Raw genomic sequence first — 19258 nt, forward strand, 5'->3', positions numbered from 1 at the left:
CGGGATAAATAGGCTCAGTGAATAATGACTAGTCAGATTAAACAAACGATAACACGCACAGAGTAATTATGATGCTATACAGATGACTTCGCATGACAGGCTTAGCAGTAAGCCACATAATATGAAAAGATGGCTCTGAGCATTATGGGACTTAACGTCTGAGGTAATCAGTCCCCTAGAACTTAGAACTACTTAAAGCTAACTAACCTAAGGACATCACACACATCCATGCCCAAGGCAGGATTCGAACCTGCGACCGTAGCGGTCGCGCGGTTCCAGACTGAAGCGCCTAGAACCGCATGGCTACACCGGCCGGCCACATAATATCACCTTCAGTGTTCCCAGTAAGGTGTAAATTCAGCATCTGAAACGTTTCTTTTCAAATTCATCTCCAATTTTAAAACCCTTTTCACAATAAATCTCTTAGAATGTTGTACTGTTTTCTGCGTTGTATTAAATAATGGCCTGGGCTGAAAAATCTTACCCGAAATATTAACTACGGAACCACTGATGTCAGCTTCAATGTCTGTGAGCCTCTAATTCCAGGAAATTAAACACACAATTCTTCCAAATAAGGTGATGATACGTACACATTCGTGTATGTGTTACATACAGTTTGTGTGATGGTTTTAATACATAGGGAGTAGTATTATTTAAGGGGGAAAAAACTCAAAATTTTTCAAATTTTAGGATTTTTTCTAATAAAAATTGCAATTTTTTGAATAAAATGGTATATATATCACTTATAAACTCACATGGGAGGTACATTTTATTTTGTAAAATACAATCTACACCGGTTGAAAATGTTAAAATTTTCTCATGCATTACTTCAAGATCTAAAAACCGGTAATTTTTTACATAGAAGGTTGTGCTATAAGTGTTAAATTACGTGTCTGAATTGGTAGCACTGTCAAAAACAGTATCATATCGTTTCATAGTATAAACATGCGTCTTATGTCGAAGTGCTAAAGGTTTTCAGAGGAAAAGTGGAAGATTGATAAATCCCTCAAGAAAAGTATGACGCCAAAACGAAGTGTTTTTAAGTTACAGACAATGAAATACAGGCCAACTCGACATTATCTAGAGAAACACCCATTACTGCTTCGAAGATAAACGTAATACGTTGTGATACACAGTTTTCTGAAAACGAAAGTAATGTAAATGGTAGGTTGGGTTGTATTCTGAGAGATTTACACTTCCTAACGAGGTTTATAGGTGAATGTGTATATTTTAAAATATGTGGACGGTCAATCAGTTTACATAAAGACAGTGGGGTATTAAATGGGCTAGCCAGGAAACTTATTAATTGTACCAGTTGTTAATACACTCATTCATTTTGGAATTCTGATAAGTGTAAAGATAATTATTTTGAAGTAAATATTGGTTGGTTTTATGGATTGAGGGCTATTGGCAAAGGACACACTGCAGCAGAAACTGTGTGCCGTGATGAATATGCCACGCTCCCCTTGTAAAATCGACAAGTACACAGGATTTATTGGAGCTGCTGTGTAATCTGTTGAATGTGAGTCAATGAAGGGTGCTGCAAACAAAGCTGTTGAAATAAATGATGGTATGATTCACATAGAAGTAGCGTTTGATGGCACTTGGCAGAAGCGCGACTACAGTTCTGAGAATTCTGTTGCTACAGCGACCAGTGTGGATACCGGAAAGTAGAAGATGTCCAGATTTTAACCAAATATTGTTTTAAGTGTGAATTGGGGAATGAAGGGCATATCTGTTCAAAAATGAAATAGCTCTGAGCACTATGGGACTTAACTGCTGTGGTCATCAGTCCCCTAGAACTTAGAACTACTTAAACCTAACTAACCTAAGGACATTACACACATCCATTCCCGAGGCAGGATTCGAACCTGCGACCGTAGCGGTAGCGCGGTTCCAGACTGTAGCACCTAGAACCGCTCGGCCACTCCAGCCGGTGGCATATCTGTGACAAATTATGAAGGAACAGGTGATATGGAGGCCTCTACAGCTATTGAAATTTTTGTTCGATCTGTGAACGAAAGAGGAGTGTGTTACCCTAAGTAGCCGGCCGGTGTGGCCGTGCGGTTCTAGGCGCTTCAGTCTGGAACCGCGTGACCGCTACGGTCGCAGGTTCGAATCCTGCCTCGGGCATGGATGTGTGTGATGTCCTTAGGTTAGTTAAGTTTAAGTAGTTCTAACTTCTAGGGGACTGATGACCGCAGATGTTAAGTCCCATAGTGCTCAGAGCCATTTGAACCGTTTGTTACTCTAAGTCCTTAGGTGGTGGGGACTCAAAAGCATGTAACAGTGTAGTAGCCGCTCATCCTTATGGTGAGGTTATCACAAAATTGGGTTGTGTTGATTATGTCCAAAAGAGGATGGGAATCAGGTCAAGGAAGTTTAAGAAAAGTTTGAGAGAAACTTTCTGAAATTTGTGGTAAGATCCTATGGGACCAAACTGCTGAAGTCATCGGTCCCTAGGCTTACACGCTACTTAATCTAATTTAAGTTAACTCGCGCTAACGACAACACACGCACTCCTGCCCGTGGGAGGACCAGCCTCCGACAGGTGGGGGAGGGGGGGGGGCGCAAACCGTGGAAAGGTGCCCAAGACCGCACGGCATACCCGCACGGCAAACCTTCTGATGGTAAAATCGTAAGAGGCAGACAGGTGGACGAAATGATTGATGAACTACAGCAGTATTGTGGGATGGCCATTAGAAATAATACTGAAGATTTGTTGAAAATGAAACAGGCAGTATGGACTTCCTTCTTCCACAAACCAAACTGATGAAAAACTGGTACACCACCTTTGCCCTCCTGGACCTGATTCATGGTACAATTACCGCAGTGCCCTATACTCAAGCAGTTCATACAACCATAAACATTCCATCCAAGCAGCAGTCATGGATATCATGTAACTTATTTACAGTTCTTGTTGTGGTCTTCAGTCCTGAGACTAGTTTGATGCAGCTCTCCATGCTACTCTATCCTGTGCAAGCTTCTTCATCTCCCAGTACCTACTGCAGCCTACATCCTTCTGAATCTGCTTTGTGTATTCATCTCTTGGTCTCCCTCTACGATTTCTACCCTCCACGCATGCAGCTTTACTTATTTACAGAGACCTGGAAAATCCCGAATTACTGAAGAACTGTCTGCATGCTCAGACTCAAAATCTGAATGAGTGAAGTGTCGAGACAACATGTAATTACACCTTTTACGCAACGACACAGACTCAGCACAGTAGGCTGTAGTGTGGTAGGACTGGACCAAAGTAACATCAGGCAATCACCATCGACAGATGCACCTAACACGCATAAAAACGCCGCACTTATGGCCTATTACACATTTACTGAAATAAGTTAAATTTTATAACTAATGTACTCTTTCATTAAGACAGTGATTGTGATTACCAAAATAATTCAGTTAATTTAGCATGTAACAAAACTTCATGTGATCAAACAAGCTCCTGAGATTCAACAACTACGCTCAGAAAACGGACGCTCGTCCGTTCAGCTGATCCAATACAGGATCGACGTGGACCCTAGACAATCCCAGAACTAGAGGGTCTGTACAACAGACTGACATCTGCCTTAAATAATTAGAAACAATGACTCATTACAACACATCATTAAAATTAATACATGAAATTAATTACAATATCGATCTACTGTCATTGAAGAAATTCTAGTACCACTATCAATAGAATCCGTTTCAGGCCATTAAACACTAACTGGCCTCTCAATAACTGGTGAGAATTTAGGAAACTACTGATTTCTAATTTATACACGTGTCTCTCAGACACGCTATTATTTCAAACAAACATAACAATAGTGTTATTAAAATTCAGAGGCAAATATATCTAGAGAAATATTTTACATATATCTCAATAGCGACTGGTCATCTTAACTCCGTGGTGCGATAAATACATACAATAACCAGTGGCTACTGAAACAAAGACCAGTTAACTTCCCAATTGCAGTTAAATATTGACATTAGGGATCTACAACGGAATGTCCCTCGTAAATTTTAATGATCACACCACATACACCTTAAAAAGTTACTTATTAAACCAATTAAACTCAACACATTGTAGACCAGACTCAGGAGTACAGACGGCCGCCAAAGAAAATACAGTCAGCCCCACAGAGTCCGGTAGTGGATTCCGACCACAATTTACAGGACAAACAAAGCCCTTACCCTCTTGCTTGTTCGACGAAGCCAGCCGCCGCAGATCCCGATACCAGGAGACATGAAGCAAGCGGAAAAACAACACCAACAACCTCTCAGTAACGTCTCTTTCCACGATGCAGATATTTTCCACAGCACCGTCACCCGGGAAAAGAGCCTTTTCTGGACGTGCCCTGGTTGCTGGCTGACACCGGACCTTAGCTACCAGCCACAGTTCCGAAAACTCCGTTACTGCTCGGCGTCCCAAAGCAAAATCACTCCCTCTTCCTCAGCTTTTCCTCTCGCTCCCGATCGGACCGGAAGGTGGCGCCATACCGGCGGCGGGAATATCGCTGATAGAGCCACACGGCTCAGAGTCATTCAATAATATTATATGGACTCGCTTACCAAAAAATGTTTTTGTTGGAATGAAGACACTGAAGTGGGGAGGGGGGGGGGGTCAGTGATGCTGTTATTGCTTTTAATGATAGCAACATTGCTGGGGCGTAAGGGCTACCGCATATGGGAATTAATCCTGGAGCACACTTCATCAGAGAATTTGAACGGACGGACAAAGTTCGCATTGATAAAGCAGAGTATGAAGCACAGTTGGCCACTAAGGAGTCTAGAAAGAAGAAAAGAAGGAAAAACTTGCAAGGAGATCAAGAGGATTATATACAGTATGGTGCAGGGTGCTTCTGAGTCACTAAAAATAAAAAAATTAATCATATATTAACTGAGTTAGAGTCTTTTGGAACTTTAGAAGCCGTTCCTGAAAATTTACATTTTCTGTTGCATTTTTCCCTGAATCTCAGAATACTCAGTAGAGTATGCAAATTTTCGGGGAGCCTACTGAACCAAAAGAAGAACATAATGTTATGTATAATTAAAATTATTTTGGATAGCGTACACAAAAATACACAACATTTTAACAGTGTAATTAAAAATTTTATTTCCGAAAACAGTGGCTGAAATGTAATTATTGAAGTTCAGTGGACTCAGAACATACAGTTTAATGTCCTGTAAAAGTTTCATGTCAGTGGCTACAGTGGTTCCTGAAATACAGGGAAGCCAAGTCACTAAATTTAACACTGTCGGGATAAGGCGTTCCAACTCCCCTGAAGCACCTGTGCGTTGCTTCAACAACAAACACGTGGACAGGAAATGAAAGAAACTGTTTACCCGTCACATTGGTAAACGCCCAACAGTTTTTGTTGGCACATGGTACCCATATTTTTATTGCTTGCTGTAACAAACATTACCTTACACAGTCATTTCTCTTGCTCATTGTATCATCCTCTCTAAGTTTCGCCAGAGGCAGGTAGTGGCAACGTGTGACGTATCTCATGGAATTTATAGCAATTTTCTGCTTTTTTTGACAAAGATGCATATTTCGGCGATATATCTGTGGATGGTATGACGTTACAGTATAGAGCCCCTCCAGTCACGAAATAATTTCTGCCCCGAAAGTGTTTCAGGAGACGTCTAATTACCAGTGTTACACTCTCGCTTGCAGCCATTTACACTGTCTGAAAGCTTGGTGTTCACGGAAGTAAATTAAAACTTTATAATCATAGAAGGCTGTTTGGGCCTGTAACGTAAATCGTGTGTACAATTTACTCTGTTCGTTACGAGATACTCTCTAGATGTGTCACGCCAATGAGCTTGCAAATACACGAGTTGAATCAAATACAACATACTGTGGTATACAAAATATGATAAGAGTTAACCCCAGCGTACTGAAACTTACATGTTATTAATCTCTAATCTAATGAATCTAAAGTAATTGCTTTTCCTAGCCGTATCTCGTGTCTTCGCAGCGTTGGCATGTTAGTCGGGATTTTGCAGTGAGAAAAGGTGGATGCCTGTCCTACCTGTCGCCACCACTCCACCCCTGGACGGAGTGTTATCCTACGTGAAAGCATGTGTACGTTATCGAAAATGTTTTAGAATCATGTAGATGAGGTGGACGACGGTATCAGCCCGGTATTCACCTTGTCTGATGTGGAAACAGTCTAAAAGTCAGATTTTGCCGCGCGGGATTAGTCGAGCGGTCTACGGCGTTGCAGTCATGGACTGTGCGGCTGGTCCCGGCGGAGGTTCGAGTCCTCCCTCGGACATGTGTGTGTGTGTGTGTGTGTGTGTGTGTTCGTCCTTAGGATAATTTAGGTTAAGTAGTGTGTAAGCTTAGGGACTGATGACCTTAGCAGTTAAGTCCCATAAGATTTCACACACATTTTTCTCTGAAAATCACGCGCTGGCTGACCGTTACACCACCTCTTGTGGTTAACTGACCGAGCTGATTCGATCCGAGAGCAGTGTACTAACGCGCACGACTATCTGACGGGGTATATAATCAACTCACAGTGACACAGACACTTGCCAGAAACCAACAGATTTTTGGATGTGCATTAGAACCTGAATTATAAGGCGCCTATCAGTCACTGCAGTATCAGACAAAGTGGGTGTTATTGCAGATAGGCATATGCCATTCGTGTCAATCACTTGTTCCTGTGCCGGCGATTTCCACTATTTACACCTTAAGGCTAGGGGGACGGTTAAGGACACTGATTATCACACGCAGGTTTCAAACGCATCACCTTCTGTTGCCTGCCGCTGCTTGACAAGCATATATACACTGCATACAGTTCCAAGGGTATATTCTATAGGATAACTATCCGATTGCAGGATATACGTAGAGTCTTGAGAACTTTTATGACACATGTCAGCCGCGCGGGGTATCCGCGCGGTCTTGGGCATCTTGCCAAGGTTCGTGCGGCTCCTCCCGCCGGTAGATCGAGTCCTCCCTCGGGCATGGGTGTGTTTGTTGTTCTTATCATAAGTTAGTCTAAGCTAGTTTAAGTAGTATGTAAGACTAGGGATCGATAACCTTAACAGTTTGGTCCCTTAGGATTTCACACACTTTTGAACATTTTGACACATGTCGTCCCGCACTAATATCATTACGCAACGAGAGTGGCGCATTATCTGATCCACACACTGTTCTGCTGTAGTACGGATAAAAAGTACATCACATTGTGCGAGTGAAATGGCGCAGCAACTGAAAACATACACCAAAGTTGAAGTGCACGGGACAGTACGATTCTTGTGGACAAAACGTCTAAACTGGACAAAGATCACCGTGAAGTTCTGGTGGTATGCAGATCAAATGCAATGTCTCATCCAGCTGTAGTGAAATGGTGCCAAAAATTTTACCAGGATCGCACAGACGAGAGTGATGCTTATCCACCATACAGTCCAGATCTTGCATCATACGAGTTCCATCTTTCGGGCAAGCTGAAAGAATATCTGAGGAGAAAGAGATTTCATAACGATGAGAATGTTCATACAGCTGTTATCGAACGGCTCCGTGCCCAGAAGTGAATTTCTGTCGTTGAGTTAATACGCGATTGGTAGAACGTTCCGACTGCTGTGTACAATGACCTGGTGACTATCTTGAAAATAGTGTAACGTTTCTTCGTCCCTTTCAAGTGTAGTGCAGCATTTAGTTTAAGTTACTTGGTCTCCCATGCAAATGTGTAACTTACTTTCTGAAATCTCAAAAGAACGAATTCTTAACTTGATCATAACTTCTTATAACGAATGACCTCTCAATTTTCAACAGTCGATACTTTGACATAACTGCGTTTATCCACAATGTCAATGAACACTTATAAATAATGTGATTCAAATGTATTCACGACTGGCAGCGAAGTATTATATGATTTATGAACTGAAAAAAGTACACTGAAAGGAAAGTATATTATTATACTATATTATTATACTATCGAAACCGTCGCTTGCAAGATCTGATTCACTTGGCACCTATTCCATGTGATAACTAAGAATATAACAAATCAGGACTGATTGGCTGGCAAGCGACGACAGTCCTACAGTTATTCAAATGTATTCTGGTAGTTGTCTGACAAGCCGATAGGGTAACCGGACCGCTGATGCGCTGCTTCTCGGACTCGGGTAGGTGCACCGGCCCCAGATCGAATCCGCCCGGCGGATTTATGACGAGGATATGGTTTTTAGGTGGTTTTCCACATCTCGCTACTTGAATACCGGACCAGTCCCCTCGTTCTGCCTCAGGTACTAGACTCGCAGACATTTGAAAACGTTCGAACTATTTCGTGGCTTACACTAGACCCACACCGCTGGAGTACACTAATTCCGTTCTTGGGGGGGGGGGGGGGGGGGCGGTTGGGGTGGCTACAGGAATGGCATCCGGCCACCCTCTGCAACGAACACTCCTAATTCCGTAGTAACACGGCCGACCCCGCGTTTAAGCGGGATAAAGGCCCAAAGGACATGATGATGATGATGATGATTCTGGTAGTTGTCTGATACTTGAATATACTTAGAGAAATTGTGAGGCGGAAGAATTTTTTCTCATATTTTTTATAAATTACAAATACCGTACACAGGACGTTCTATTTCAGGACAATTGATCTGAATATGAAACCAGTAGAGTCTGCTTTGTTCTCGGTGCTTTGCTAGGAGCTAGCAAGCGGAGTTCTAAATTAAAGGTTTCCATACCTTAGGGCCAGTCCATGCGCAGCGATCTATCTGTCCAGATTTCTGTGCACATCACACCTGCGCAGAGAGATCATAGAGTAGGGACAGGAGATCTGCGTAGATAGAGATGTGCGCAAACCCGGAACTTTGAGCGAAACTGCTCAAATCTGTGGCATTAACCACATGTGCGCAGAGGAATCGCTGCGTATGGACAGCAGATCCACGCAAAATTTGGCACGAAACATGTTTACGTCAGCTGTCTGTTCGGTAAAGTGTTCGTCGTCTGTGTGTGCACATTGAATTTTAAAATGGTAGTTACACATCAACTGAAATGTATAGGAGACACAGAAGTTTCTGTAAAATTAAGAGCAAGGAATACAGCGATCGAGATAGAAAGGTAGTTGCTTATAACTTTTAGATAGTGAAGTTACGATCCTGCAACAGTGAACAGTGCCTCCAGGAACATAAGGATTCTTACACTTCTACTGCTTCCTAATATAACATATGGTTCATAACAAGAATGTATTAGTGGTAACTGTAGAGTTCACTACCACAGTACCAGTACAAAATTTTCTAGATACTCTACAATCCCTGTCTATAGTTCAGAATGGAGTTTTTTTTATTCTTGTGCAAAGGTCTGTAACAGATTGCTGGTAGAGATCATGCAGTCAATTGAAAATCCAGACTCGGTAACAAACTTAACTATAGCTTATCAGCCACACCTGTTGTTTCGCAGAATATACTGAGTTTAAAACACATTTAAAACTGTAAAAATGTAATACAGTTATCTGTAACTTGTCAGAACTGATACATCACAGACCTCCTCCTTTTGGAAAGCGTAAATAACTTCCCATTTTTTGGGTATGATTTCATTCAATGCTTGTTTTTGAAATTGCAGTAGAAAATTCTGTATCCTTGTATCTTCTTCCTGTTTCCATGAATCTTCATGTAACCGTCAGCCGCTCGTGTTACGGGATTAGGAGGATTAGGATTGATTTTCATTCCAGACGGGCGTCAACAGATAATTACGTGTCTCGAAATCCGTCCACAAATAACTACGCCCGGCAACTCGCGAATCACATTTATGTGCAAAAACTGACTTCAATTACGCAGCCAGTGTCTAGACCATTTTGAGCAGTCTTCCTGTTCCTTCCACTTTTCTGCATTTGTATTGCGCATCATACCATAACAGAATTTTCTGCGTTACAAATTTCCGAATAAGTGAAACAAACTTTACTGTTGTGAGAGCGTAGTTGCTTGCTGTTGTATTCTCTGTTCTAGACCTACAGACGACGGGTTAGCAGTAGACTGCAACTCGTGTCGTGTAGACACGCCACATTTGCAGCACTTAATTGCATGTACAGACATTTGCGCCGATATTTCTGCAGACAGACTGTTGTGTGTGGACGGGCCTTTAGGTTAGCGCTGGGCAAATGTGAGAATGCGATCGCGCGTTTGCAGTGTCTGCCCGTAGTTTCACCACACCTTCGTCCTTCACACCTCCCACGCAGCGGGCTGTGAGTTCCCCCTACACCATCGTAAACACGAGCGCGACAACGTTAACTGTTGACCCAGTGTTTTAGATATCTTGAGGTCTCATTTGTTTTAATACGACAGAATTAGTGAGGAAGAAAATGGTCGAGAAGGAGTTAACAACCTATAAAAAATGTCCAACGAATCAGTATGCTTCAACACACATTGGTATGAAAATGACTTTTCTATTGAAGAACAAAGCGGCTCCCATAGATTATTTTGCAACATAAAATTACTGGTCTCCGAGAAGTACAATGTGAAGGGACATTTTCAAATGTTTCATCAGAATTTCGTCACCTGCTTGAATACAAACAAAGGAAAGTCAAACTTCTCTTGATAAGATAGAACGGACAGAAAGAAGTAAGTATTCATGTAGGTAGACACCTCATATTTTTAAATTATCACTAAAATTGATAATGTTTTATGTTGTTTGTCCTAGGTTTTACCTTCTCCTTTTAACGTAGTTAGCCGGCCCAAGTGGCCGTGCGATTAAAGGCGCTTCAGTCTGGAACCGCAAGACCGCTACGGTCGCAGGTTCGAATCCTGCCTCGGGCATGGATGTTTGTGATGTCCTTAGGTTAGTTAGGTTTAACTAGTTCTAAGTTCTAGGGGACTAATGACCCCAGCAGTTGAGTCCCATAGTGCTCAGAGCCATTTGAACCATTTTTAACGTAGTTACGAGAAGAAAATTACGCGATGCGTAATGGTGCTGCAATGAAACGCACTTTCAGCATTGAAAAGTTTTTGGAATCATACTTTGTGTCTAATGCAACAGTTTTATGTCCAGTGGAAATTCGTCTTTTCGAAATATTTTCTCATCGAAGGAGAACTTTCTACAGACGTACTGAATAAATGGTTAACGACGTTGAGTCGCAGAAAAAAAGCAAGAATATGAGATTTGTTGAAGCTGAATTCAGCGTAATGGAGGAACTTCTTCATTTAATTTAAATACTTGACACAACTACAGCCAATAACATTTTTCTGGCTTAGAAAACATAATCGATAAGCGTCGCCTTGGTTGGGAAAACCTTTCGTGAGTCGTAAGGTACGGAATTCCTTCAATGAAGATGTGAAATGATCGTTTGGCTGTGATGGCCGGGGATCCCACGTGGGGAATTTCGACTGTCGAACTGCAAACCTTTTCAGTTGACGCCACATTAGACGACTTGTGAGTCGATAATAATGAAATGATTACGACGACAACACAAGACTCAGTCCCCAGCAGAAGAAAATCTTCGATCTGGGTGGGAATCGAACCCGGGCCCCGTGGAGGGAAGTCATACGCGCTGACCACTGACTTAAGACGGCTGGCTCCAGCAATAATTGGTCACAACTATGAAGTCGTTGTTTTGGCAAGAAGCAAGTTGAAAGAATTTGATATCAAAGGAAATATATCAGCAATAAATTGCGTTCCATATCACTTTAAACTGCCAGCACAAAAAAAAAGGTTCAAATGGCTCTCAGCTCTATGGTACTCAACATCTGAGGTCATAAGTCCCCTAGAACTTAGAACTACTTAAACCTAACTAACCTAAGGACATCACACACATCCATGCCCGAGGCAGGATTCGAACCTGCGATCGTAGTGGTCACGCGGTTCCAAACTGAAGCGCCTAGAACCGCACGGCCACACCGGCCGGCTCTGCCAGCAAAACTCTTCGTTGTAAATCACAAATCATATAGCCATATCGCATGGTTTGGGCCGTCTGAATTCGATTTTAATATTTTTTTAACCAATTTTGTAGGGGAAATTGAAAATGCATAGAGAAACTGACATTGAACTGCAGCCAACCTGGAAATGTTTTACCATAATACTTCCCGTGAATAGTTCCCGCCGGTGTTTATAGGTTACTCGACTGTGTAGCCTGCTTCGAGAGAAACACATATGTGAAAGCATTTTTTTTTTCAGTAATCAGACTAGCGAAATGAAACGTTAGGTGTTGTCTCATTTTCGTTTATCTACCGGAGCAATTCGTCTGATGAGCAATAACTTCACTCCAACATAGCGATGTTCCTAAGAAGACATTTCAACTGCTGTGTGGTATATAGACTGAATGTAGTATGTTGATAGGAGGTTAATAAGTAGTTGGTCTTCTTTTTTTATTACCATATCTGTGTCTTTTATTTGTGGTAAACAAATTAATAATATTTTGCAAGTTTCTGAAACTGTGTGGACTAAAACTGTAGGTAAATATAGGCACATACTGCCACTAGCAGACAGTTGCTGCAGCAGGAAAACTATTCCCGTGACAGAAATGCGGCACACGCATGGCGCTCTGAAGGAGACTGCCTGTCCACGGTGACCGCAAGCCACCAATGGGGCAGCTCTCTGGCCGAGCCCTGCCGTAGACACCTATAGTCGTGTAACATTCATTGTGGATGATTTGCAGAGTATAATACAATTACTCACTGTCCAATTGTATTTATTTGCCGATGTACAGAAAAAAGCTGTAGTTTTTTTAAATAATTTGTGCAAGAATCAAATATCCTATATTTCAGTTTTAGATAACAAGCTCTAATGTAAGAAGTAAATAAAGAAATAAATGTCCAAACGTATTTGTCGACTTGTGGATCTGGACGTCAATTCTAGTCTTCATACGATTATACCAAAACAGTTTCTTCATTTGCGTCTTAACTCTGGAACAGAGAAAAATGGTTCAAATGGCTCTGAGCACTATGGGACTTAACATCTGAGGTCATCAGTCCCCTACATCTTAGAAGTACTTAAACCTAACTAACCAAAGGACATCACACACATCCATGCCAGAGGCAGGATTCGAACCTGCGATCGTAGCGGTCACGCCGTTCCGGACTGAAGTGCCTAGAACCAGCTGGAACGGAAACTTACACAATATAGGAATAGCCCAAAAGGTGATCATGTTTCCTATATATAAGAACAGAGGCTCAGATGATCAGGACAAAGGCTTTTCCTATAACCACGACTTGCTTGCAGAAGGAAAACATTGTCGCAAATTATGTCCCTGGTGTGACCTAAGATCTTCCACTGCTGGCAACAAAAGCCAAAACATCGTATGTTTGAACTGTAGGTAAAATGCTATAATGTAATAAATAAATAAGAAATTATCCAGTCATGTTTCTCGACTTATGGACGGTCCATCAAATAAATTCAAGTAAAGAAACTGACTCACAATGTGAATGCGACTGGAGACGAATACTGAGCACTGGGTTGACTCAGAAAGTTTCTCGCCCCTGAGCTAAAAAACTGTACCAGATGGTTGAAAAATGAGCTAACGTTAAGAGCATTGGCGCACAGGAAGCAACATGACTTACTATATCTATGCATATAAAATGCAGTAAATTTCAGTGCATTATAGTTTCTTCTTTAAGAGATATTTGCATTTATATTTCAGTCTCACGGTTTGATGTCTTGTGAGAATCACATAGTATAAGAAATCAAATGCACAAGAAAATCATGAAAATCTCACATACTGCCACACAGAGCATGTGATACTTAAACTGTTAAATATTTAAAAAATCAAGGCTTGTTTATGTAGTGTTTAAATGACATTACAGTTTCCCCAGTGAAAATGAAAATTCATGAAACACGTTCTCCAGGCGACTACGGAGTAATAATCATCTAACAAGTTAATGTAACTGAAGTAGTAATAAAACTGAAAGTAGGGCAACGAAGGTTTAGTCCAGAAGAAATACCTAGCGTAAATTTCAAAGCCCATTCGAAAAAGCGTATAATAATTTCAGTCTCTTGAAGTACTTGTAAGTTTAATGTAAGGGGCGATCAAAAAATTTCAGTTCGAAAGCCGTACAGTCCATAATCTGTATACCAAAACGGCATAATCGCCGTGAGCACTGAGGCAATCACCCCATCGACGCACCATGTTGGTAAATAACGTGACCTGCCGCGTGAAGAAGTCCGTAACTGCCTGCAGCACGTCCTCGTCCGACGGGAATCGTCGACCCTTCAAGGCCTTTTTTAAGAGGTCGAAGGCATAATAATGGCACGGGGAGAGATCGGGACTATTGGGCGGGTGCTCGAGTGTCTCGCACTGCAGTTGGTGGAGCTTCTGTGTTACTACACTCCTGGAAATGGAAAAAAGAACACATTGACACCGGTGTGTCAGACCCACCATACTTGCTCCGGACACTGCGAGAGGGCTGTACAAGCAATGATCACACGCACGGCACAGCGGACACACCAGGAACCGCGGTGTTGGCCGTCGAATGGCGCTAGCTGCGCAGCATTTGTGCACCACCGCCGTCAGTGTCAGCCAGTTTGCCGTGGCATACGGAGCTCTATCGCAGTCTTTAACACTGGTAGCATGCCGCGATAGCGTGGACGTGAACAGTATGTGCAGTTGACGGACTTTGAGCGAGGGCGTATAGTGGGCATGCGGGAGGCCGGGTGGACGTACCGCCGAATTGCTCAACACGTGGGGCGTGAGGTCTCCACAGTACATCGATGTTGTCGCCAGTGGTCGGCGGAAGGTGCACGTGCCCGTCGACCTGGGACCGGACCGCAGCGACGCACGGATGCACACCAAGACCGTAGGATCCTACGCAGTGCCGTAGGGGACCGCACCGCCACTTCCCAGCAAATTAGGGACACTGTTGCTCCTGGGGTATCGGCGAGGACCACTCGCAACCGTCTCCATGAAGCTGGGCTATGGTCCCGCACACCGTTAGGCCGTCTTCCGCTCACGCCCCAACATCGTGCAGCCCGCCTCCAGTGGTGTCGCGACAGGCGTGAATGGAGGGACGAATGGAGACGTGTCGTCTTCAGCGATGAGAGTCGCTTCTGCCTTGGTGCCAATGATGGTCGTATGCGTGTTTGGCGCCGTGCAGGTGAGCGCCACAATCAGGACTGCATACGACCGAGGCACACAGGGCCAACACCCAGCATCATGGTGTGGGGAGCGATCTCCTACACTGGCCGTACACCACTGGTGATCGTCGAGGGGACACTGAATAGTGCACGGTACATCCAAACCGTCATCGAACCTATCGTTCTACCATTCCTAGACCGACAAGGGAACTTGCTGTTCCAACAGAACAATGCACGTCCGCATGTATCCCGTGCCACCCAACGTGCTCTAGAAGGTGTAAGTCAACTACCCTGGCCAGCAAGATCTCCGGATCTGTCCCCCACTGAGCATGTTTGGGACTGGATGAAGCGTCGTCTCACGCGGTCTGCACGTCCAGCACGAACGCTGGTCCAACTGAGGCGCCAGGTGGAAATGGCATGGCAAGCCGTTCCACAGGACTACATCCAGCATCTCTACGATCGTCTCCATGGGAGAATAGCAGCCTGCATTGCTGCGAAAGGTGGATATACACTGTACTAGTGCCGACATTGTGCATGCTCTGTTGCCTGTGTCTATGTGCGTGTGGTTCTGTCAGTGTGATCATGTGATGTATCTGACCCCAGGAATGTGTCAATAAAGTTTCCCCTTCCTGGGACAATGAATTCACGGTGTTCTTATTTCAATTTCCAGGAGTGTACATTTGCGGTATTGGAATGTGCATTATCATGTATCAGCAGCACCCATCGTCGCAATTTCAGATAGACATACTACTAGTACATACATATTTTTCATTCTCTGATGAATGTCTACCTGCGTCTGCCCTTCGGCATCCAAAAAATGAATAACAATACGCTGGTCCTGTTTAGATGTATTTGGTAATAACGTTGTCATAGTTCACGTTTCCGCATTTTTACTGCACGGACGTAGGAAACGCGCGAAAGCCACACTAATCACTTGCTTACATGTCGGTGCTTATATACCTGCACCGAAGTCGTACTGCGTTGCATACACGCTGAATCAGCGCCTGAAAAACGGAAACTTTTCCTCACCCCTTACAGCAGACTTAGAAATGAGCTCCGTTGCAGTAATATGAAAGTACAGGGAATCATTAAGTAACCATAATCATCCCGGGATTCATCAACTCCAGTTTCTGTCTTGTAAAAACCTTCTGAAACGAGAGACTTCCATGCTGATATTCATACAACGATTTGGAAGTGGAACAGTTCCATTACTAGCCTTTGCAGGAAACGATTGGTGCTATATTTTGCAACTTCTGTATGACCTGAGAGGAGAAAAAATGTTTCCCCCAGACAATGAAGCCTCAGAGCCCTATTGTAGTTCACAGAGAGTGTTTGACGTTTATCAAGTAACAGACAGTGCACAAACTACGAGCCAAAGTTCTGTCAAAAGACCATAAAATCTTACGACAATATAGGATATGAATTTTTGTCTCGGTGGAGCTGTGGAATCCTTTTAGAAGGACATTAACGAAGCAAATCTGTTTTATGCACGTCAACTTCTCCAGTCAACGTTCCATTTTTCTCCGAGTGAGTAATAATGGACATCCAGAAATACGTAATTATTTTTAAATCATCGTTTCTTGTGGAAGAATGGATTCGTTATTGCTTAAATAATTAATTTATGGAAACATATTAACTCCTCTTGTAAAGGAAATACCTTTAGTTTAGGAATGATCCTAAATAGATAATTTCATACAAAGAGTTGTTGTATAATAACTCCCATACATTTCTGCTTATGCAAGATATAATCTTGCCACTGCTCCAGTCAAATGCATTACTTTAATTAGTCATTCCCATTAGAATTCGTTGCACTTAGGTGCGTTATTTGTTAAATAATTTCTAGATTAACACTGCTTTCGCAACACATAACAAACTGCAGTACTCACTGAAGCACAACATACATTCACAAACAGCTAAACTCACGCAATCAGACATTTACAGAATAGTATTTTTACATGCAAAGCCTTCACTGTAGAGGGCCTGTTAGAAACTTTCAAAAAAGATACAATGGACACATAAAGCCTACCACACACCATAAACAGCCACCCGCATAAGGAACGCTGGCCACCCATTACGTGTTATCTTGAGTGTTCTTCATACATTACATAAAATGGTCAACGGATACCAAATGGATTTTTACGAGAAACTGGAATATTTCGCAACGGGTTGCTAAATGATAAGTAAGAAAGTAAAAATGTAAATTTCTTGAAAAATTTCTCCAATTCTGAATCCCTATTTTTCACATAAAAATGTCTTAACATTACTGTAACCAAGAAATACTAAATAATTATGCTATTTAATCCGTGCCATGACATAAATATACATATATATAAAAGTTTCATATTCACCCTTTGTGCTGTATAAGAAATGGAAATTAGTATATCTTAGCAGTTAGGAGTCTCTGGAATTACACTACTGGCCATTAAAATTGCTACACCAAGAAGAAATGCAGATGATAAATGGGTATTCATTGGACAAATATACTATAGTAGAACTAACATGTGGTTACATTTTCACGCAATTTGGCTGCATAGATCCTGAGAAATAATGACCCAGAACAACCACCTCTGACCGTAATAACGGCCTTGATACGCCTGGGCATTGAGTCAAACAGAGCTTGGATGGCGTGTACATGTACAGCTGCCCATGCAGCTTCAACACGATACCACAGTTCATCATGAGTAGTGAATGGCGTATTGTGACGAGCCAGTTGCTCAAGCACCATTGACCAGACGTTTTCAGTTGGTGAGAGATCTGGAGAATGTGCTGGTCAGGGCAGCAGTCGAACATTTTCTGTATCCAGAGAGGCCCGTACAGGACCTGCAACATGCGGGTTTCGCAGGGTTCGAATGAAGAGTAGAGCCACGGGTCTAACACATCTGAAATGTAACGTCCACTGTTCAAAGTGCCGTCAATGCGAACAAGAGGCGACCGAGACGTGTAACCAATGGCACCCCATACCATCACGCCGGGTGATGCGCCAGTATGGCGATGACGAATACATGCTTCCAATGTGCGTTCACCGTGATGTCGCCAAACACGGAAGCGATCACCATGATGTGTAAACAGAACCTGGATTCATCCGAAAAAATGACATTTTGCCATTCGTGCACCCAGGTTCGTCGTTGAGTACACCATCGCAGGCGCTCCTGTCTGTGATGCAGCGTCAAGGGTAACCACAGCCATGGTCTCCAAGCTGATAGTCCATGCTGCTGCAAACGTCGTCGAACTGTTCGTGCAGATGGTTGTTGTCTTGCAAACGTCCCCATCTGTTGACTCAGGGATCGAGACGTGGCTGCACGATCCGTTACAGCCCTGCGGATAAGATGCTTGTCATCTCGACTGCTAGTGATACGAGGCCGTTGGGATCCAGCACGACGTTCCGTATTGTCATCCTGAACCCACCGATTCCATATTCTGCTGACAGTCATTGGATCTCGTCCAACGCGAGCAGCAATGTCGCGATACGATAAACCGCAATCGCGATAGACTACAATCCGACCTTTATCAAAGTCGGAGACGTGATGGTACGCATTTCTCCTCCTTACACGATGCATCACAACAACGTTTCACCGGGCAACGCCGGTCAACTTCTATTTGTGTATGAGAAACCGGTTGGAAACTTTCCTCATGTCAGCAGGTAGGAGGTGTCGCCACCGGTGCCAACCTTGTGTGAATGCTCTGAAAAACTATTCATTTGCATAACACAGCATCTTCTTCCTGTCGCTTAAATTTCGCGTCTGTAGCACGTCATCTTCGTGGTGTAGCAATTTTAATGGCCAGTAGTGTATGTAAACATTTGTGAGTGTCAAGTGATGATGTGTTTTTTACTTTGCTTTGTGTGTCAGAAAAACAAATATCCAGCGAAACGTAAGCAAACACACTAATGGAATGATTTAAACATACAGCTAATCTAAGATACACAGTAAAATAAATGTAGCTTCGTGCACATGGCTATATTTCGTAACATGACATGACTGAGATACCTAGCTAATGAACCTCATCAGCCTTCAGATTAATGTAATGTACATGTGACATTAACACACCTGATGATCAAATGGCTCCGAGCACTATGGGACTTAACATCTGTGGTCATCAGTCCCCTAGAACTTAGAACTACTTAAACCTAACTAACCTAAGGACGTCACACAACACCAAGTCATCACGAGGCAGAGAAGATCCCTGACCCCGCCGGGAATCGAACCCGGGAACCCGGGCGTGGGAAGCGAGAACGCTACCGCACGACCACGA

The sequence above is a fragment of the Schistocerca serialis genome, chromosome 3 (assembly GCF_023864345.2).
Source record: "Schistocerca serialis cubense isolate TAMUIC-IGC-003099 chromosome 3, iqSchSeri2.2, whole genome shotgun sequence".
NCBI lineage: Eukaryota > Metazoa > Arthropoda > Insecta > Orthoptera > Acrididae > Schistocerca > Schistocerca serialis.